Here is a 23,652-nt window from a genome sequence, read left to right on the forward strand (position 1 = left end):
TAAGTTGTTTAGTATAAGATGAACTTGAATTTTAGTTAGTTTGTTTATGTGAGATACTTTAGGTTATTTAAATTTCAAATTATGCAGATTATGTGTTTTATGTTGACTATTTAAAGCCCTCAATGCTTAATGAAATTATTGAAATCAATTAAAAGTCAGTTCAATCCAAAGTGAGACATTTTCCACCCTTCTTTTTGCTGCCCCATCTTTTAAAAAAACCAACAGAGGGTATGGATCCAGGTATGGATATGGGTGCACGGATTTCACTAAAAATAATTCAAACATAAAAAAATATAGTTATAAAAACCTGCTTAAATTATGGTCGTCTCCTAGCTCTCAAAGTCGAAAAGTGCAGAATAAAATGTTTTTGGGATTTATTTCCGACTTAAATCGCGACTGTCCCGCCACAGCGGTACTCACCCCCGCTACAAAGGCCCCACCCTGGCGGGAATAATCCCGTCTTAGCGGCTTGCATGGAACCAGTGAGTCGATTTAAGAATTCCAAACTCCCATTTCACAACACACCTTCAACCAACGACACTCAGAAACTATCCGTTCACGCTAAGATCAGTTTCGGGAGTTCTACTCACCCGAAATCAATTTCGTAAAGTCGTACGGTTTCCTTAACGTCTTAACTATCTACTCATATGATCAATATCATAATTAAATCACCCAATTGTTACCAGATTTTCCTAGACCTTACTAACTCCGATTTCATCCAAATCTGGACTAGATTGGGAAATTCGAAGTTACTACGAAAAATTTTTCCGGCCCAAAATTTTTCCTGTTGGATTTTCTATAACGACGGGAACAGGTCGTTACAGAGGAGCCGAATATTGACCATAAAGTAAATTCAAATTTGGATATACGTGCCCATTGGATGGAAAATAGTCTAAAGTATTCTGAACTCTCATTGATGGCAAGGGGCGTCTTGAGTAGACCTATTACCATACTAGCCTTTAAATCTATCTTTAGCATTGAATGTCGTATTATTTTAAAATTTACGAGTTCTACTTTACCTGCAAATGTGGAGGCGAAGTTATGTACTAGCTAGAGATTGACTTTATGGGCAAGAAGGCAAAACACTCTACACATATTACATATTTATTTTGTATTGATACAAATTGGTGTTCCAGTAAATAATTTTCCTTCCTTGTGTTTGTTTTCTTAAAGTTCCACTGAATCTGATTCTGATGATAATGAGATTGTAGTAGACCTCAGGCCGTATTTTGATAGAGTGCAACATGCTTGCAATTGATCTTTAGGATGACATGTTTTAGGCGGGGTAAGCTTTCATAATTTTTTCATTTGAAAGTTTGATAGGAATCAATCTATATATAATAATAAAGCTGAATATGAAAATGGTGATATGACGCTCTCTATGAGCTTCAATTCTATTTATTTTTTTGTGATTTTTTTAACCTTTTCTTTAATTTTAAAATACAAAAAAAATTCACCTAAAATTTAACGAATATTAAAAATAATCATATTTAACTATATCTTTATCAATAGCCATATTTAATTTATTTTGTCATTAATGCTAGTATTTTCTTTTCCTAAGTATTTCTCAATTTCTCATCAAGTATTACAAATCTTTTCATTTGATTTTTAAAATTTCCGACAAAATATTCACGATAGTTAATTTTATGGTTTTTTAATGGTCATTCCTTTCTTTGTTCTTTTTTCACTTTTTTTATTTATTTATTCAATTCAAGAAATTTATATCTTTATATAATATAAATGTATTTCTTTTATCTTCTTTATTTGTCTTTTTTCTTATTTATTTAATTTTTAAGTTTCACTTTCATAACTTAAATCTATTAAATTTCTATTCTTAATAATATTATTAATTCCATGACTTTTAAGTTTTCATATTCATAACTCCAACTATTAAATTATAAAATTTAAGATACTTTATGATATCTTTCCATTTTTATCTATATAAATTCACAAGTTTTTGTTTCATGAAATCCTAACTTATGATAATTCTTTATATCTTTATGTTTCATTGTTCTTTGTAGTATTATTATATTGTCAAATTCATGCTTTAACTTGACAAGATGAAGAATACTTGAATATTGATTAGTTTGTCAAAAGAAGAGGGTGTCAGACAAGAGCTCGAAAAAGTGGGCATTGATTCTGTATTGTTATTTTTATCTATTTACTTATGATGAGGTCCTAAGGAAGATGTGTTTGTTTATGTTTTCTCCATGTAACTTCTTTAGTTTGAATTTTATAATTTTTTATTATTGCAAGTCTGTATTTTTGTTTAGATACAAATTAGTTTTTGTAACTTTGTGTGTAATAATACTAACTATTAACAAAGGTTCACAAATATTATTGCACATAGAACTATTTATATTTTCTTTAACGATTCCTCCATTTTTGTCTATATAAATTCATAATTTTTTATTTCATCAAATCCTTGCTCATGATTATTCTTTTTATTTCATATTTGAAATAGTGTTTTCCTTAATTCTTAAAGTCTTTCTCACGTAACTGTTGAGACATAAGTTAAAAAATCAAAGAGGCACCTAGATGTTTCTTATTTCAAGTTAAATAACAAACATTGAAGAAGAATATTAAGTACTACTAAAACTACACTATGAAACTTGGCCTTTCTGTCTCTCTTTTGATCTTACACATAGCAAGAACTTGGACTTCCAGATTGAGGAGAAAGAGAGACAGAAAGGCCATGTGAATTTTCCAGCGCGTGTTAATCCGATAAGAAAGATAGGAAAATGAAAGTGAAGTAATTGGATTATTTTTCTTGTTTTATTTGTTTTGTTTTCTTCAAAGCTCAAACGAATGAAAATATTCGCGTTGATATTTGTTTACTTCAATTTCCGGGATTTTCATTACATGAAAATTAAAGTTTTACTTTTTAGATGGAAATTTTCATTACATGAAAATTAAAGTTTTACTTTTTAGATATAGAAAGTGCAATTCAATTTCATTTTGTTAAGTGAAAAAAGTATAGAAAATTGGGCTAAAAAAATGTATAACAAAGACTTTTCACATTTTTTTTCTTTGTTAGCATCACTTCTAATCATAAAATGATAATATATTTTAATATTTAAGTGTTTTTTTCTTTATTATTTAACCCATGACCTACACCTCTTTAATTTTAATTTTTAATAATATTCAAGACTCTCATAATTTTAATGTCCATAACCTCCAAACATTAATTTGTAGGTTTATGATGTCGTATGCTATTTCTCTATTATGTCTATATAAATTCATATTTAGTTTCATGGAGATTCACATTCAAGATTATCATTTCCCTTCTTCATCATATTTTTAGACATTACAATTTCCATAATTTATCAAATTACTTTTATACATCTTACAATCCATTTCAACTATCATATTATTACCGGTTGAATTTCGTTTTTTTTTTTTTTTTTTACATTATAAATGTTATGTAATTCATTATCTTTTTAAGTATAAATGAAGAAAAAAATTTAAAATTATAATTTAAAAATCAGTTCTCTATCTTCAATCTACCATATTCCATAAAATTACATATATATGTAAGCTAATTAATACATATGTACGGAATGTAAATTCCACAAAATGATCAGCTTTGTTTTCCATTTTATTTTTTAAATTCTACTTTTTAAATCTATAATAATTCCGGCACATAAATACAGTTATTTTACTTTGTTATGGATGTACTATGTTCTTCTCTTTTTCCGATAATAAATACAGTTATTTTTACTTTGTTATGGATGTACTGTGTTCTTCTCTTTTTCCGATATAATTTTTTTAATGAGTTTTGTTTATCTTCAGGCTGGTTATATGACATTGATCAATTTATATTTAACGGAAAAAGAAAAAGTGCTTTTACTTCCTTCATGTAATAGTATATTCTACTTGTTAGAAATTGGTTCGGTGTGAATAATAAGATCGACTAAAATCTAAATTTTGATCTATTTAATTAAGTATGAACTAAAACCTCTTTTATATTCAAATATTATGTAAGATTATGACCGCGCATAGAGCGGCCAAGTTACCTAGTATGTAATGAACTTGGATGCATAGGACTTGCACTTATATGCAGCGGAATGCTTAAATTTTTTTTTGTATTCAGTTAGATCTAGGTCAGAAATGAGAATCAGTTTCTGATAGTTCATTGCAGGAACCCAACTTATTTTTCAAAATTGTTTCACCTTGTGCAGCAAGCCTAAATGTATTTTGGAGGAAGTGGAAACACCGCGGAGATGAAGAAAGAGGTTGCGAGATCAACTATGATGACATTTTGCTTATGTTTTCTGTTTATTATATTAATAAGGTGTGTGAGTCTATTATGTTTTCAGGCATTAGACGTGTTGCAAAAATATCGTGAATTAACTAGCACAGAATCACAAAAAAAGAAAATAGAGAAGAAGAATAACACAATGATTTAATGAAGTTCAACTAGGCCTACTCCTCCAGTAAAAGTAGAGAGAGTTTTCCACTATGAAAGAAAAGAAGAAGCTTGCAATGCTTTCAAGCCTTTGGGACTACATTGTGTATCATGTACCATGCCTTAGAATTCTGAACTATATCCCCATATATAGATCCCAAGTAGTCCCAAACCTATAAGGAAAAAGTTTTCCCAATGCTATAAGGACAATATTTTCCTTTTCCTAACCTATTAGGACAAAGGGTCTGCTAAACTCATAGGAGTTACAGCTTCCTAGAATATACAAGGAAAAACTCAAGACATAATAAACAAATCAGCCACTTGGCTTGAATTTCTTTCGTCAATTTAAATAACGCCTCTCTGCTTTGCTCCCAGCCCTCCAAAAGGCTTATTGAGTACAACTCGCACCAATAAGTCTAGGCAATGCCTAAACTTATTGGTTCGGATTGTCTTGGTCATCATATCTTCTGGATTATCATGTGGAGACACTTTATTCACAACAACTCCTCCTTTAGATATAATTTCTCGGATAAAATGATTTCTGACTACCATATGTTTTGTCTGCTCCAAGCCTTATACCTTCATTTCATTTTCATTAATTACGTGGTGTCCTGGTTGGTTGTGAAAGCAAGTTTAAGGTGTCTGGACATGAATTATATTCACTTTTTATGCAATACATTTGACCAAAAAAATTTAAAATATACATTGAAGTTGAATTTCACGAATTTGCAAAACCAAAAAAAATCTCATTTTTCACTCAAAATTACTCATAGAATTTTAGTGAGGGTATAGAGACAGTACAAGAGCGACTCTTGTCATCACTTCATTTATGATCAGTGGACGATGCTGCTGAATAAACGTGGTCATTATACTCAACCTTACTTTTTTGCACCTTTGGTGTGGAGGTTCTAATTACAATACGAGTGATATATAGGTGATTTTCTCGCTCATTTAAAGTCTTGGAAGTAATTGCTTTGTTGTTCTGCCATTTCCAGACTTCCTATATATCTTTATATTTTGTTATCGTCCTTAATTATTATTCTCAAAGAGTATAGTACTTTATCCCACATTTTGAATCATGTACTCATTTCACCAAATTTTGGAATGTTGATTTTGTTTTGTTTTCATTTTGTTTAAGACTTACTTCCTCTTTTGATTTATTAAATTTCGCATTTTCTACTTAATTAATTGGTTATTAAAGAATTGATTTGCCTACTCAAGTAAATTTGAGATAGGGTGATATCATGGTCCGGAATTTTTGGATCGTGGCATATAGAAACTATTAGCGAGCCATAGTCATTACTGGGGTTGTTCAAATCAAATCAAATCGTAATTCGAATCAAATCGATTAAAAATCCAACATTTGATTTGGTTTGGTTATGTTTGATTTTAAATTTTGAAAATTGATACTATTTGGTTTGGGTTTGGTTTTACTAAAAATAATCGCAAAAATAGCCAAACCGTGTATTTGTATTTGTATATACAATTTTCTCTCGTTTTATACAAACACAAATGCAATTTATTCATTTGTGTTTGTATAAATTGAGAGGCGAGTGAGAGTGGCGAGCGAGATTCTCCGGGGGAGAGAGGCGAACGAAAAGATATATGTATATACAATTTTCTCTCACTTTATACAAACACAAACACGTTTTATACATTTGTGTTTGTATAAAAGTGAGAGAGGCGAGGGAGCCAGCGAGAAATGAGAGTGGCGAGCGAGAATTTCAAGGAAAGAGGCGAATGGCAACAGTTTGCTACGGGTTACAATTAAATCAAACATACTCTGGTTATAGCATTTAATTTGAATTAATAGTTTATCATTTTATACAATTTTTCTTGTTAAAAAAGTGGTGTGTATATACTTTTGTCGTCTAATAAATAGTGCGTGTATAATATATATATATATATATTGATGTATATGCATTTTATTATTAAAATAAAAGATTAAGTGCATATGTTAGTGAGTAAAAATTGTGGTACAAGATGACTATTAATTCTTGTAACTTATATGATCATTAGTTTTTGTATCTCACGACCATTACTTTGTTGTAACCCATATGACCATTGGTTTTTTTAAAATTTATGTAACATCTATCAGAGTCAACTATCCATATTACTACCCTTCATTCTACCTATTGATTACATGGAAGACTTTTTCACTTATAAATAATGATGCAACTTCCTTTGTGTTGGGTGGGAGAAGAAATATGGTAAGTGTGAAAAATATTTGGGAAAATTATCAATTAAGTCATAATACCTAACATAATTAGTTAAAATAACAACACTTCAAAATATTTATTTAAAATGGCAGAATGACAATATTTTTATAAAATAATATGTATTCAGATTTTAGTATTTTAAATTAATTTTATTTATGGAAAGGGTCCTATTGGACCAAAATATATACCAATAACGTTTAAAGTGGAAAAAAAAAACTAATACAATTAACCCTTTTTCATCAACATTCAAGTTTCTTCCCCCACATTTTACGTTTCTTCCACATTTCACGTTTCAAGCTTTGCTTTCTTGAAGGAGCTAAATTGTTGTTCATCAAGAAATTTTCTTTATTGTTAAACGAAATCTCTTTATTCATTCAAGCAGATTTCTCGGTTGGCAAGGTAATTTTCATCATCCATTTTGATTTTTTTGATTTGATGTTTAAAGCATCGATTATATACCTTATGGATTTCCAGTCGAATTTTCCAATTTTTATGTGATTTTGTTTAAATATTCATCATATATTTATGGTTTTCAATTTTTTTTTTGTGATTTTATTTTAATTTTTCAGATTTTGTAGATTCTAGAAATTCATATATATGTGAATTTTGTTTGATATTCAATACATTTTAATATTTGATAATATCGAAATTTACTTTTAGGCTTGTAGATTTTGGGGAAAGCATCTGATTGTTTGACTGATTCAATCAAAATTACTAGAGGTATAGCAAATAATATTCAAAATTTTGGGGAATTTCCCTCATTTGATTTGTGTATTACCCAAGGGTTGCTCGAAAATGTAGGATCTGCGGATAGAATGGCACAAGGGAGCTCGTCCAAAAAAAAGGAGAGTTTTGTGTTCTGAAACCCCTGATGATCAACGAAAAGATCGAAGTGATGAAGTATTACTTTATGGCGATGGAGAGGTATTAAATTATTTTGAAACTATTTTTGTTTGTTATGTCCATTATTGATTTTGTGATTGCATGTTTATTGTTGACACTCCAGTGTTGGCATAATGCATGTTTTTATATGCTTGTAAAACTGTAAGGTATGCCAAATTCTGACTTAACCTCATCTGCACAATATTCTTTCAATTTACGAGATGATTAAGCATCAAACAAAAGAGAATTTCATCATCTTTTTGTCAGTAGGACTAGTATTGTACAATATAAAGATGTCTTGGCAACAATGTAAAAACATATCATATGACGTATAAAGATTTTACTTATTAGGAAAATATAAAAATACATAGTTCAATTGAAACATTTTATGACCTGTTTATATTAGAAAAAGAATCACTCTTAAAATTTCATTGCCAAAAAGTCACATTATTGACTTCCTGTTGAGAGGATGAATATCAAGGAATAACTTTGTCTTATATGCATGATGAAAACTCAGAAACTACATGTCTATTATGCAAATCCAACTTGTGATTGTTTTATGTCATATATGACCCTAATATTCTTCTTCTGATAATTTCCAATAATTCCTATCTCATCATCATATTGGAGGCTTGCTAGAGCCAAACAGACTTGTGATGCATCACTTTTTACAATATAAAGAACCCCAGTAACATCAACTTCCATCTCAACACCACCCTCAAACTATATTCTAATAGCCAATGTATTTGTTCCTAACTAGTTGTATACTTATATTTGATAGTTGTATAATATATTGTACTTTTTCAGCGACTTTATGTATTCCAATTTATTAGATTTATAGTATGAGTTCATTATGTATTCTATTTTTGGTTTCATATTAATTTTTTATCTCATTAATATTCATAAATCAGAATGAACATTCAAGTTTTCAGAATGTTTTTCACTTTGTCGTATACGTAGTTTCTCTTATTCTATTTTGTTATCTAGAAATAGAATTATATATCAGTAATTATAGAAGTATGTATTCATTTATTTGAACATGCGTAGGCAAGTGAATTTTATGTCAAAAATCAACCTACAAAAGCTCCACATATCCAATGTGTCTTTAATAATGGCATAAAAGCTGACTTGATTAGAAATTTTCATGAGCATGTATATAATGTATTTCACAAGAGCACTTGTTTTGGTAATTACATGCAAATGCATGGATGTTTTGCACGCGGACAAATACATAGGTGTTGCATGGCTTTAGAACTCAATTGCAGTTCTCGTCGAGCATTTGTCATGCGTGTCAATGAATCTACGCTTCATTTCACTTTAAGAGAATTCGCTTTGATTAATGGATTAAACTGTGTCAGCGAAGAAAAAGATTTCATTTTTGGTACAACAGAACCAAACAAGTTGATGGAACAGTATTTTCAGGGTGTTAAGTTGATCAGAAAAGTAGATATAATGGAGAGTTTTGAGGGAAAAGTGTGGGGTAATAACGATCAGGATGGCTTGAAGTTTGCCATATTATTCTTCATTCAAACAGTTATTTTTTCAGGTGAAAGAGTTACCAAAAAAGTTCCTAGATTACATTTTGATCTGGTTGAAAGCGGTATGTACAGTCAATTTTCATGGGGGAAAAGCTTTCTACTTGTTGATGAAGAGTTTGAGCAAGAAGATGGATAGTGAAAAACAGTTTTACAGAATCGGTGGCATGCCAATTGTCATTCAAGTATGGTTATATGAGTGCAGCTCAAGTATTGACTTCCAAGTTGCTCAAAAGGTTAATGACCACATTCCGAGGTTACTCAACTGGCAGACGGCCGAAGAGATTCCGAGATACAAGAAACTAATGAAGACCATATTCAGTGGTACTTAATTGAAATATATTTAATAAAAGTCAAGTTGTATAGTTTTATTATTATTTTTATTATAAATAGTAACAAATTTTTTGTGGTTCAGTTTAAATTCAGGAACATTATCACCAATCAAAGGGAACTTGCAGTATTGCAATTGCCACCAGAGGGTATCGAGAATCAAGGTGAAGTTCAATATTCTGATTCATCATATGATGAACCAGATGAGGTAATAAGTCATAGTAAAGATTTTGACGATGATTTTCAAGAACCTCCTCCACAAACAGTAAAGGTCAAAAGAAAAGGAAAAGTTGGTTCTTCATTGTCGCCTGTTAAAAAAAGGACAAAGAAGCAGTTGACTGATGGATCCAAACAGGTTGCAAAAAAAATTGGAACCTCGTGTTGTTGTTAAACTGCCGGTGAAAAGGGATTTTGTATCCAAAAAGATACAGAAGAAACCTAAGGTTGTTTTAAAGAAGACTGAATCTGTATATGCAGATCAAACTAATACAACATCGAAGGATTCTGACATTCCAAGAGCAAGCGGATCTGAAGTGCAAGTCTGGTTGAAAGAGTTATCAGATTTCAAAAAAGAAGTATCTACTATTTAATACATATTTTTCAGTTTAACACTTCTTAGCATATTCAATTTTTATTAAGCTACATTATTATGTCCTATTTTCAGGTTAAATAAGAGTTTGTTGACATTCGCAAATTGATCAATGATAACTTCAAGAATGTTCTGACAGCCATTAATTCTAAATAGACTGAGCAGGAGGTTCGTTATAAACAAATAATATGATGTAATGTATTTCAACTATTCATTTTTTTTAATGTATTATGTTGTAATATAACACAGGTCAGACATTCTGATGATCCCATTGTCCCTCTAAATTTAAACGATGAAGAGAGGTATAGATCATCATATACTTTATTTCCTGAATCTCCATCAAATCAAGTACAGGTAGTTCAATTTGACAAATTGGAAGCTGGGTATTTGGAGGTACTTGTAGTTTTTTAGTTAATTGCATCTTTTATTAATTTGGTTCAATATGAATTTATATATATATCATTTTTTATCAAACTGTATACAAGACTATTATTACGATGTACTTTACGCAATTTGAATTTATTAACCTTTATAAAGTTGTATCCATTAACATTTGATTACATGTTTCTTGGCTTTTTTTCTCTGTTAAGACTATCAACATTCCAGATGCCAGTGATACGAAAAATGTTGTGCCCCAGGAAAGTCAAGTTTTTTATTGTATTTTCTACTCAATACATAGATATTCATTATCCTTTATAAGCCTCTGATATTTATATTTGTATACATGTATATACTTTCAATGTAGCCTTTTTCGATCAAACTGTATCCAGCAATTTGAACACGATTTATGCTTACACGTATTAACCGCCATAATATTTTATCCATTAGCCGTTATCATTTGAATTGGACAAGGAGTTTTCACTGTTGTATATCCTTCGGCGTTAACTTCCTTTTATGATCAACTAATTTGAGTTGAATCATACCTCCAATAAGATTGTTATCTTTCAATGGACATGTGTGATCATCTACGAATTTTCTAATTCTAAACATTCTAGATTTATTAATACTTGACGACTTCAACATCCATCCACATTTCTCAGACACACAAATAAGTGTATAAATGTTTGAATATTATACTATTAGAATTAGTATAATACAAATTAAATGTTGATATTATGTAAAAAAAAACATATTGAAAATATAATTATAAAAGAAATCCAACCCAAATACACATACCATGTTTGACTTGATCTGTCCGTTCTCCATTGGAATCTATGCTCAATTGCATATTGCGTCATCACAGATTTTAAAGTTCCCTTGTCCTTATAAACTTGATCTTCCAATATTACCTTATGTTTGGTGTTTGTAATAATGTCGCAATTCATGTAATCGCTATTGTTCGGCACACTAAGCATTAATGCTTGTGTATCAACTATATATCCTCCATCTTTTCCATAGAGGATATTTTGCCAATTCCTTGTTATCTTTCTTCAAAGACACATACACCCTCACACCCATGTCGTTGTGTATTTCCAAAGGTGCATTACTACCCTCTATTTTATACCTAAGTTTCACACTGTTGAAGCTCAAATCAACACAAATTTGCTTAGAAACAACATCTAATAATTCTCTAAATTTCGCATATTTTTTTTTATCACAATTGCTTCTATAGTGTAATCAACGTAGCAATTATCCTCATTCCCCCTCCCAGAATGCATGACTAGAAAACTAATGCTTCCCATAACTACACTAACAAATATATATTTGATAATCACATATTTGCAGTATTCTAAAACAAAAAAATTGTATCCAATAATCAATTACATAAATATAATGTGCGCTCAAACATCAATAGCTTCAAAAAATAAAATATAGAACACGCACTCATGTTCTATATTTAATTAAATCCAATATTTAATTGTATTCAGAATTTACAGAAAGGCAACAAATATTAGTATACAATTCTTAATTTATTTATGATTTTTAACCTTTATAAAGTTGTATGCATACATTAACAACAACTTCAAAACTAAAAAAATATACAATTTCATATGGTTAATATTTACATTAAACATAATGGGATACAAAAAAAGATTGTATGCCTTCAATTAAAAAGAAAACAATTATGAAACTAAAAAAGAATCAAGCACTTTCAAGCCTTATGCATCATATATTGGATACAAAACATATGATTGTTCCTCAGCGTGTTGATGTAATTTTTCTTGATTTCAATGAAACTGACGTCGAAATTTCAATAAAAATTTTAAACCATACAAAGATTTCACCGATTCAAAATAAACAACAATAAAAAAATACCTGATGTCAAAAATTTTGCTATTCAATGGAACTGACGAAATTATAGTCGTGAAATTCGAAAACATCCACTTTAAGAATATGTCGAATTCGATTCGAAGAAGCTAGGAATATTATCAATTGAATGATTAGGAAGACAACTATTTTTGCAAATTATTTTTTTGGAATTATTAACAATGAAAGAGCAAAAAAACGCTCCACAGAAATAGTAGCAACATCCCTGCTTTTTAAAACGTAACTGAATAAGTTATAAAATCGTTTTATCCTTATTTGATGTTTTATGTTCAAAGTTTTTCTCTATTTTATTATTAAGTCTTTGTATTCTTACAAATTAATCAAAATAAAATAAATACATAACTCATCCTTTTAACAATCTAAAATATTGTCATTTTTAATAAATAGTTAAAATGTTGCTAAGGAGTTCCACTAAAGGTTAAAATATTGTTGTTTTGATAATTTTCCCAAAATATTATAGTGTGTAGTAGTGAAAGAGAGAGTTGAGACAAAGAAAATATTTCGAGTCTTCAACTATATACACTATATAAAAGAGAGTAATTATATGTTTAAGAAATGAGTTTTTTTGTGGAGCTTTGAACTCTTCAAGTACTTCGGAGTTGTGAGTTGTAGGGCGTTGTAGGGCAGTTGTACCCTGAAGGGGACAAGTCAAGAGATATATTGTTGGATTGATGTAGATTATGCCACAATGGACTTGAATTTTCTTAAAGGGAGCGAGATATCCGCGCCTTAGCCTAAATGAATATTTATTCATTTTTGTTCATTGTATTTTCAACTGTAATTTATTATAGTTGTGGTATGTATACCAACATATACTCTCGTCATCTAACAAATGGTGCATAATTACCCTTTTTGCTAATAAAGTAAAATAAATAAATCAATTCGTAAACATAATTTTTTACTTAAAAAATAACCCGTGACTTTAGAAAATTATCTTACAAATTCTTTGACCACTCTAGACTAGGGGTGTATCGGTCGGTTCGGTTTTGAAGTATATCGGTTNTGCCTACTCAAGTAAATTTGAGATAGGGTGATATCATGGTCCGGAATTTTTGGATCGTGGCATATAGAAACTATTAGCAAGCCATAATCATTACAGGGGTTGTTCATATCAAATCAAATCGTAATTTGAACCAAATCGATTAAAAATCCAACATTTGATTTGGTTTGTTATGTTTGATTTTAAAATTTGAAAATTGATACTATTTGGTTTGGGTTTGATTTTACTAAAAAAAATCGCAAAAATAGCCAAATCGTGTATTTGTATTTGTTTATACAATTTTCTCTCGTTTTATACAAACACAAATGCAATTTATTCATTTGTGTTTGTATAAATTGAGAGGTGAGTGAGATCTGGGAGAGTGGCGAGCGAGATTCTCTGGGGGAGAGAGGCGAACGAAAAGATATGTATATATACAATTTTCTCTCACTTTATACATACACAAACACGTTTTATTCATTTGTGTTTGTATAAAAGTGAGAGAGGCGAGGGAGCCAGCGAGAACTGAGAGTGGCGAGCGAGAATTTCAAGGAAAGAGGTGAGGGAGCCAGAGAGAAATGAGAGTGGCGAGCGAGAATTTCAGGGAAAGAGGTGAATGGCAACAGTTTGCTACGGGTTACAATTAAATCAAACATACTCTGGTTATAGCATTTAATTTGAATTTATAGTTTATCATTTTATACAATTTTTCTTATTAAAAAAGTGGTGTGTATATACTTTTGTCGTCTAATAAATATACATATATTGATGTATATGCATTTTATTATTAAAATAAAAGATTAAGTGCATATGTTAGTGAGTAAAAATTGTGGTACAAGATGACTATTAATTCTTGTAACTTATATGATCATTAGTTTTTGTATCTCACGACCATTACTTTGTTGTAACCCATATGACCATTGGTTTTTTTAAAATTTATGTAACATCTATCAGAGTCAACTATCCATATTACTACCCTTCATTCTACCTATTGATTACATGGAATACTTTTTCACTTATAAATAATGATGCAACTTCCTTTGTGTTGGGTAGGGGAAGAAATATGGTAAGTGTGAAAAACATTATAGTGTGTAGTAGTGAAAGAGAGAGTTGAGTCAAAGAAAATATTTCAAGTCTTCAACTATATGCATTATATAAAAGAGAGTAATTATATGTTTAAGAAATGAGTTTTTTTGTGGAGCTTTGAACTCTTCAAGTACTTCGGAGTTGTGAGTTGTAGGGCAGTTGTACCCTGAAGGGGACAAGTCAAGAGATATATTGTTGGATTGATGTAGATTATGCCACAATGGACTTGAATTTTCTTAAAGAGAGCGAGATATCCGCGCCTTAGCCTAAATGAATATTTATTCATTTTTGTTCATTGTATTTTCAACTGTAATTTATTATAGTTGTGATATGTATACCAACATATACTCTCATCATCTAACAAATGGTGCATAATTACCCTTTTTGCTAATAAAGTAAAATAAATAAATCAATTCGTAAACATAATTTTTTACTTAAAAAATAACCCGTGACTTTAGAAAATTATCTTACAAATTCTTTGACCACTCTAGACTAGGGGTGTATCGGTCGGTTCGGTTTTGAAGTATATCGGTTTGACTTATTGGTTATCGGTTTGTAGAGATGTTAAACCGTTATAGAACCATTAAGATATTGGGTTATCGGTTATTGGTTTATCGGTTATTGATCGTTATTGGTTCGGTTATCGGTTTAACCGTTAAGATTTGACACAAAAATAAATTAATGAAAATCACTTAGAAACAAGGTGACAAATCGAATGAATCATGTACACGAGTTCACAAGTTGCATCTTGCTCAAAAGCAAACATTTTTACATTGTAGAATAACCAAGATTTTGAGATAGCCAAAAATAAAAATAGGAAACTAAACTCTGAGTCAAGGACTTTATATACAAAATGGTATAAATATAATTATTTAATTTACTATCTGGTTATCGGTTAACCCATTGAGAAAAAACCTCAAACCGTTAAGAATTGATAATCCAATAACAAAAAAAATTAAAATCGTTATCTGAACCGCTAAACCAATAACCCATTACTGATAAACTAATATCTTTTTTTTGGTTCGAATTATCAATTTCGATTCGATTTTGAACAACCCTACTCTAGACCCCATCTAACTAAAAAAATCCAATCCTTCTTTTATTCAAATCGGGTCCAAAACCATTTATGACTGAATAAAAAGATGAGTGAGGTAGTATTTTTAAAATTAAAAATTTAGTTCGATTTTAGAGGAGTGTAAAATGCAATTTGTCTAATTAATACAAAAGAGACACGCCCAGTGGGACTCGAACCCACAATCGCCTGATTAGAAGTCAGACGCCTTATCCATTAGGCCATGGGCGCTACTTCGCTATTGTTTCACTGTTTATTTTATGTGATTTATGATGTACCCGTAATCATTGTATTCCTTTGTTCATACATATATTTTCAAAAATTGTAAAAATATTTGAAAATTATTTTACATAAGTGCCTTTTTTTATTGAATTAACCTATTATTTAAAATCCAAATTTAGAATATATAATTGAAGTTTGAAAACTAGATTTTAGATTTTTTTAAAGCTTTCACTCAATTTTTTTTAATAGATTTTCATGTCCAAACATAACTTTAACTTTCAAACCCCTTATAGAACTTTTTTTAATTATTTTTTTAAATCAGCAGGACGAAATTTTATTGATATAAGCAGCAAATGAAAACGGAGACTTAACATTATCTCTAGTCCCCTTATGCGTTTTGAGAGAGAGGGGTAAATCACTCCCTAGTAAAGTATTTGCAAACAAAATGAAAAATGAAGAGAAAAAGTAAATCTGGTCCTCATATCGGATTTCTGTTTGGTTTGAGCATGAAGGAGGCAAGTTCCCATCTATCCATTTGAAGAAGCCCTGTAACCTTTCTTGGTTCATCATAATTTTCGGTTTATTACTCCACAGTTTCCTTCTAGACAACTACCATCGATCACTATTGACCTTGCAATTCAATGTTGGTGCATGGCTTAGTCCATTTCACTATTTTGGCAGATTCTATGTGTCATGGGATATATATTCGATTTGATTATGTAGTATTCCCACTCACTACACACTTTCAAATTTCTACCGCATGCATGATGGCTAGCTACTAGAGAAAGTCGGATAAACAGCTCTGATCTTCTTATTGAGAGGGCTTCACTTCCATACCGAGATGCACACTTGGATCTCCAAAGCTCCCAGCAAGTGATAATCGCTGGCATTATTTTTTCCATGAATGAGGCAACCATATTAATTAAGAGAGTTCTATGGCTCTACCATTGTAGTAGCATCTGACGGTACCTGATTTGAATACCAAACAGTCCCGTAAACCTTGTCTATATATTCAAAGTCACATGCTCAAAATAAATGCTCATTTAATTCCTGATCAGAGGGTATCGAAAGTACCTGATTTGTATACCAAACAGTCCCGGAAACCTTGTCTGTATATTCAAAGTCACATGCGTAAAATAAATGCTCATTTAATTCCAATTGTGTGATTGGAGGGGAGCAATAGTAACACCTCCTTTCCGGATTATGACCAAACTTGGACGGACACCCTTCCTTTTGTATTTTGTGATATAGTCTGACTTGTTTCTCTTTTGCCTGAAGAGTTCCCATGCTGAGAAAAATGCCACTACTAGTAGCACTCCAAACAGCTTTGTCCAGAGACCCTCGGCTTAAGGAAATGACTTGTTTGTCAACAATGTTTCTAACTGACGGTGGTACCACCCATTTGTAGTGACTCATATTGCCACATTTCATTCCTAAATATTTCTTTTATCAAGATATTCTTGGGATTGCTACTGTTGGAATGTATGCGTCCACTGTCAGTTAACGGACCAGGTCCCTTGACTCAGCAAGAATAGTAACTAAAATAAAAGTGCGGAAAATAAATAACTCGAAGTAAATTAAGAACAAAGATTTTACGGAAACTCCCTTGCTCAAGGGCGATGAAAATCACGACCTGTACTCACAGGATTTCAACCCAAACTCCATTTCACTCAAATGGAGCAATGATTTAGATTACAAACTCTTGTAACCTAGGAATTTACCTCTAAATCCCTTCCCCCTCAATGTAGCAACTCTACTACAAAGAAAGAACTAAGCAATAACTCTATTGCCCACTAAACCACCTGACTCTAGATGATTTAGACTTCAACTAAGCAACAACAATGTTGCCCACTACATCATTCAACTCTAACTGATTTAGACTTTTCTCTTGAAATGAACAAAGATCCAATTCCTTTATAGCTTAGGAATATATTTACAATTTAAGCACATAAGACACAAAGCTCTAAATACAATAAGACGCTTCAACACTCCATCAGGTCCCTTGTTGATATGAGCAGTGTTCTTCCTTGAAGATGGTCTTCTCTTTTCAAGCTTATGAATTTTCAGAGAAAATCCAAGTTTTTGTTTGCCAAATCTTTATTTGTGTTTTATGTTAATAGATTATATTAAATGAACACAAAACTCTTGAGACGACCCCATTGACTGAGAGCTTGCTTCTCTAAAAGGACGTGCACCAACCACAGTAGAGGTGGCAATTTTTCTAACAATTGTCTTGTCGTCTTTTTCACATACGCAGTCTTGCAAGGACCAGGTCCCTTGCAATGTTCTTTGTGAGTTCTTGAGAAGACTTGTTAAATCTCTTTCTCTGTTGAATGAATGAATCTTGTTGTTGTTTGTCATTTTGATTATATCAACCAAAAAGAATTATTGTCCATTGGACAAACAACCTCGTCCGTTTCTATTGGTGAAGTACGCTGACGACTTCACCAACCCACTGACAGGAGTTGTACACCATTATAAATTTGGACGAGAGAACTCTGTCAGGAACCGGGTCCTTGCATTTGTGAGCCATTGAAACAGACAGTCTCTTCCGCTCTTCTTATTGTGTAGTACACTGCACTTTTCACCTACCACGTGACATGACAGCTTTACAGTTACCCCATTTGAATCTAGACGAGAGAACTCTGCTAAGGATCAGGTCCCTGCATTTGTGAGGATCATCAAAACACCTAAAATATAACATTTTCCCTTTTTTTGATGATGGCACACAAATATTCCTCACACTGAGTTTATTCATTCATTTTTCATGTCTTCAATCTCAATAACAAGGATCTGGTCCCTTGTTAGATCCCTAAGGCTGTTAAATCATCAAAACTTAACATCAGCTCCAAAATAACATTTGCTCCCTTTTTTATGATAACAGAGTTATTCACATTCTTCCCTCTTTAACCAGTTCCCCCTATCAGCATGCCTCTTCAGGTAACTAGATTGGTCCCCCTTTTGCATCATTTTCGAAGTTTGTCAAATCATCAAAACTTCACATCAATAACAAAATAGTATTTTCTCCCTTTTTGATGATGACAAACTTTTTCAACTTCTTCCCTCTATCGGCATGACCATGTCCTCTTCAGGTAGCACTTGATTCCCCCTATCGGCATGACCATGTTATCATTGATCTCATACCTTAACAATCATACCCTAACAATCTTCCCCCTTTTGACATCATAAAAAAGGTTAAAGTAGTAAACCAAGTTCGTTGCCAGAAATGTAGTTTACGCAAATTCATGGTCACTTGGGCAACACTGAGCATGAGTAAAAATGCATAAAGTAATGAGACAAGCACTACAACAAATATGATATATAGCTACAAAATCACTAATTGTTCGCTTTTAGTGAAAAAATTTACTTTTCGTGCTTAAATATATGAGACACATACTTTTAATGACGAAACATAAAAATTCATAGCTAAGTTTTGTCCACTAAAGTTTCCCACCAAAAAATTAATTGGCGCCATTTGTTAAGTAGTGTTAGTCACAAATTTAAAGTTATCAGTGACACATTATTTCGTCACTAATAATGTATCTAATTCATGACAAATTATTTTTTGTCTTAAAATTTATTAGTTTTTGGACACAAAAAAAATTCATCTAAAAAAATATGTTGTTAAAATATCGACAAATTAGAGTTCATAGTTAAATATTATAAGTTTTAGCTATAAAAATTTTGATTTAATTATGACATTTATTTTTGTCACTAATAATATAAATAATTGGTGACAAAGATTTTATTGTCTCTAATCAATCTGTGATTAGTGACAAAAAAAAGTGTCACAAAATATGTAAGGTGTTAAATAGCGACGACTTAAAATTTATAGTGAATAACTCAACTATTTGCTACGAAAAAAATTAATAGCTAAATACAATTTTTTTGGCTACAATTGTTCATAATTACAAGTGACAACTTACAAAAAGAATAATACAAGTGCTTCATAAGAAATAGACAGAGTCCATTTGTTAATTGGCGATGGAAAATATTAAAACCAACGAATTCAGTCGATTTTGTAAAAATGAAAAAGTTCAATTTATCCATTTTCTTAAATTATGCAACTATAAAATGTATCATTTGAAAAATACAATCCAGGTTATAAGTACCCTGAGTGGGTTATGATTCTACCTCTATATTGCTAATATTTATTGGTTTAACACTTTTGTTTTTTATTTGATACACTTTCATCGATAAAGACGATAGAAAAAATAATTTCTCAAGTTTAGGTGCTAATTTTTGAGCATGTCTATTGATTTGTGATTGGTAAACTGCAAAGACTAAGTCGATCTATTTGCTTCTGCCTAAAAATATGTACATATTTCATAGTAATTCCACATACGTACGTAGAGCAACTATACATAGATAACATCGACTTACAAACTTAGATTTTGCAAAGGTGCGAAATATTTCATTAATTTCTATTAACTTTTCCATCAGTGTAAAAATTGAAATAAACTAAAAAATGAAAGCAAAAATGAAAGAAATGAAGCAACTAGAATTTCAAATATATTATGATGAAGTTCTATAGTTATGGGTATCGATGTTTTTTTCAAAACAATTGATTTAGGGATCGAATTAAATCGATTATTCAATTTTTTAAATAAAATCTAAAGTTTAATTTTATTTAAATTTATAATTGTACTGAATAATTTATAAAAATAAATAAAATGACAGAATCGTACTAAATCTATTTAAAGATATTTTTAAAAAATATACAGTTTAATTAAAATATAGTCTACAATTGAATGAATTGTGGGTGGTAAATTTTATGCATTTGTGTATGTGTATAAATAATCATATAATATATTATTTCTACAGAAGTTAAATTTGAAAGAAATGAATGAAGTTAAAAATAAAATAAAAAAGACAGTCAAGAGAGAGTTGATCGGATAGTAAGCATTCCTCACTTCCAACCTTAATGTTGTGAGTTCGAGTCCTCAAGAAAACATAATGTGGGAGCTCCTCACCAGGAGGGGTTAAAAAAGATGGGAGATAATATAGGAACATTAAACTTTTTTATAATAATAAATTTATCACATTGACTTTTTTATAATAATAATTTTTTCCCTAATTAATCCATTTCAGAGCAAAATATATTTTTTTATATAAAATATAGTCATTAGTGACGAAATTAGATTTTGTTCAACTACAAAATACATATGACTTTAAAGACAATTTATGTCGTCACTGATTGAAGTAAAATAATTAGCGACGATATAATTTTGTTGGTAGTAATAATCTTTTTAGTGACAAAGCATACTATTAACTACAAAAAAATATACCTTTACGACTAATAAATTTGTACAAATGTTGAAGCATTTGGGGACGATTTTTCTTTTTGTAGTTAAATAATACTTTTAGTGATGAAGCACTAAATCGTATTTGTATACTTTTAGCGACACACATTTAGTGATGACTGATTGACGAATTATTTTTCGTCTCACAAGATTTTTAGTAACGAAATATGATTTATAAATGACGAAATTATTTGTCCATAATAATCGAATTTTTTATAGTGAAGTCAGTAGAAACGAGACATTTTTTATTCAGAAATAAAAGATCAATCATCAAAGCAATGCAAATATCATTACGAATGAGAACCAAAACAATACTCAATCAGTTTCGATAGAAAGAAAAAGAGGAATGAGGACTGATATGAAAATTTAGGGAGCGAGGAGATGGCTTAGTAGTAAGGGATTAAAAGAAAAAGATTAGTGGAGCATATCTCTTAGCATGGTTCCTTCAGAAGCCTTTCTTGAAGTTCACATTCTTTGTTGCCCAAGCTTCATGTTGAATCTTCAGGGTTGCCAGTTTTTTTTAACCTTGTCCCTCTGATAGTGTTGTTTCAGAAGCTGAGCCTTCAGGCAACCCATTTCAGTATCTGTGTTAGTAAGAGCAACTGTCATAGCTTACAACGCTAGCCTGATGAGTTTCTAATGATATAAAGATTGGTAAAATCAAACTTACTCAAGGCATCCGAGATAAATGGATCAATAATTGAGGAACCATTTCAATTAAATTTTTTTCATTTTTTTTAAGGTCAGACACCATCCTATTCAGAATATTTTGAGTTCTCATAATATTAACCTCCTCTTTTTTGAACATCATCTTTTCCATCTTCTTCTTTTTACTTGTTGGACCTGGTCCTTCTTCACACTCAAAAATTTCTTCATCAGAAAATTCTCGAGTAAGAACAAAAGGGTTTAACCATTTGAAGTGATTTTGAGAGAGGAGAAAAGAAGATTTTAAAATTTTCTAATTTTGGAAGGGGATTTAAAATGAAATATGTAGTATATCATGTGAAGGGAAGTGTCATTTTGGTATTCAAAAGATGGGACAACGGTCAGATACCTAAATGAGAGACATGTGGCAATTGATACAATTCTCATGCATAATTCAAAATGCAACATTAAGAGTGCTAACCTTGAGAACGGACTGGGTCCCTCTCTGTAGTTTGAATGTGATTGCCTAGTACTGTCCTGACCTCCCTTTTCCTTCCGCCCTTTTTCCATGTGTGTATACCTACAAAAGGTATGATACTGAACTTGCTAAAGCATACATAACTAAAAAACAAGGATACATGCTCCCTTTGCATAGTCATGAGAGAGTTGATTATTTCACGTAGGATCCATTCAATCAGGTTTCAGCATTCCCAACTTCAGTTTGATTATCTCAGCCAAGTGTTCTAAGAGCTTCAAGTTGCTGCTTGATTCATAAGAGTTGAGCAGATTAAGCTGCACTTGCTACATTCTCTGCCTCAGTTGTTGAAAGAGCAATTGAATCTTGTCTTTTAGTTCCCAATGAGTGAGAGATCAGCCTAGAACATAAGCCATTCATGAGGTACTTTTTCTATCAACTGGATACCCTGCATGATCAACAATACCTTATTCCTCCAAATCAAAAAATCTTTTGATGGTCAGAATGGAACCATGTCCCTGTTCTTGACAAATTGGCCCTTGCTTAGAGCTTTGGTGAAGATGTCGGCCACTTGATCTTTCATTTTGCAAAACTTTGTGATGACATTGCCTCTTTTTAACATTATCTTGACTTCAAGTATGATAAGCCTTTTAAACAGCTCCTTGATGAACTTTTTTTGACAAACAAGGGTACCTTTAGAGGTTTGCTTGATATGTAGCTCTATGAAGAATTTAATTCTTCCATCATGCTCACTTCAAAACTCACTACTCATGAGTGCAACAAACTCTTCACACAACACCTCAAAAGTTTCTTCAAAGATGATATCATCGATATATACTTGAAAAATCACCAAGTCCTTTCTTTTGTGATTTCAAGAAGACAATTTTGTCAATTTTACCTCTTTTGAAGCCATTGTTGAAGAGGTGCTTGGACAACCTGTCAGCTTGTCGGGAACCGAGTGTCATACTTTGCTTCTTTCAAATTGAGTTTGATCAGCTTCTTCAGTCTCATCTTCAGAATTCACATTATTAGTTTGAACTACATCATCTTTGTTCAACATTGTCTATCGGACCGAGTTCCTCATCAGGTTCATCATCTGCATCAACTTTCTTGGGGTTATTAGATTCATGAAGAGGATATTCTTCAGCAAGCTCATTGTTTAGACCATCTCTCTGAATCTGAAGCAGCTCTTCCATCTCAGAATCTTTTTTGTTTTGCAACTTCTCAATTCTTCCAGACTTATCAAAAATCACATGAATACTTTCTTCAATGCACAGTTTTTGTTTTTATACACCCGATAAGCCTTGCTGGAGGAAGAATATCCCACAAATACTCTTTCAACATCATTGAGATTAAACTTCTCAATACCATCATTTTGGTCACAAAACATGTACCATTCACCACTTCAGCCCGAAGGTTCTTTGAAAGATTAAAAGCCAGTTTATTCCACCGGAAGGATGGTTTGATCTGCTTCTCTTTAACACTAGCGTCACAAACTTTGTTATCTGCAAATTTCATTTTGTGCAGACTGGGGACAGGTCCCTTGACACAAGTTTTTGTAGTAGAGAAGCACTCATATAAGCACGCATCATGTGTCATACCTCAGCATTTTCACCTTGAGCACTAAGGCAAGTGAGAC

The 23,652-nt window shown here is 31.3% G+C and overlaps 1 non-coding gene and 1 pseudogene across 1 annotated transcript; one reads left to right on the forward strand and one right to left on the reverse strand.

Moving 5' to 3' along the window:
• Positions 1-6,110: 6,110 nt before the first annotated feature.
• On the forward strand, positions 6,111-16,940 carry LOC125858859 (uncharacterized; annotated as a pseudogene).
• Positions 15,527-15,599, reverse strand: TRNAR-UCU (transfer RNA arginine (anticodon UCU)). Its single transcript has one exon. It is a non-coding gene; the product is annotated as a tRNA-Arg (tRNA).
• Positions 16,941-23,652: the final 6,712 nt, after the last annotated feature.

Source organism: Solanum stenotomum, chromosome 3, assembly GCF_019186545.1.
Source record: "Solanum stenotomum isolate F172 chromosome 3, ASM1918654v1, whole genome shotgun sequence".
NCBI classification, from domain to species: domain Eukaryota; kingdom Viridiplantae; phylum Streptophyta; class Magnoliopsida; order Solanales; family Solanaceae; genus Solanum; species Solanum stenotomum.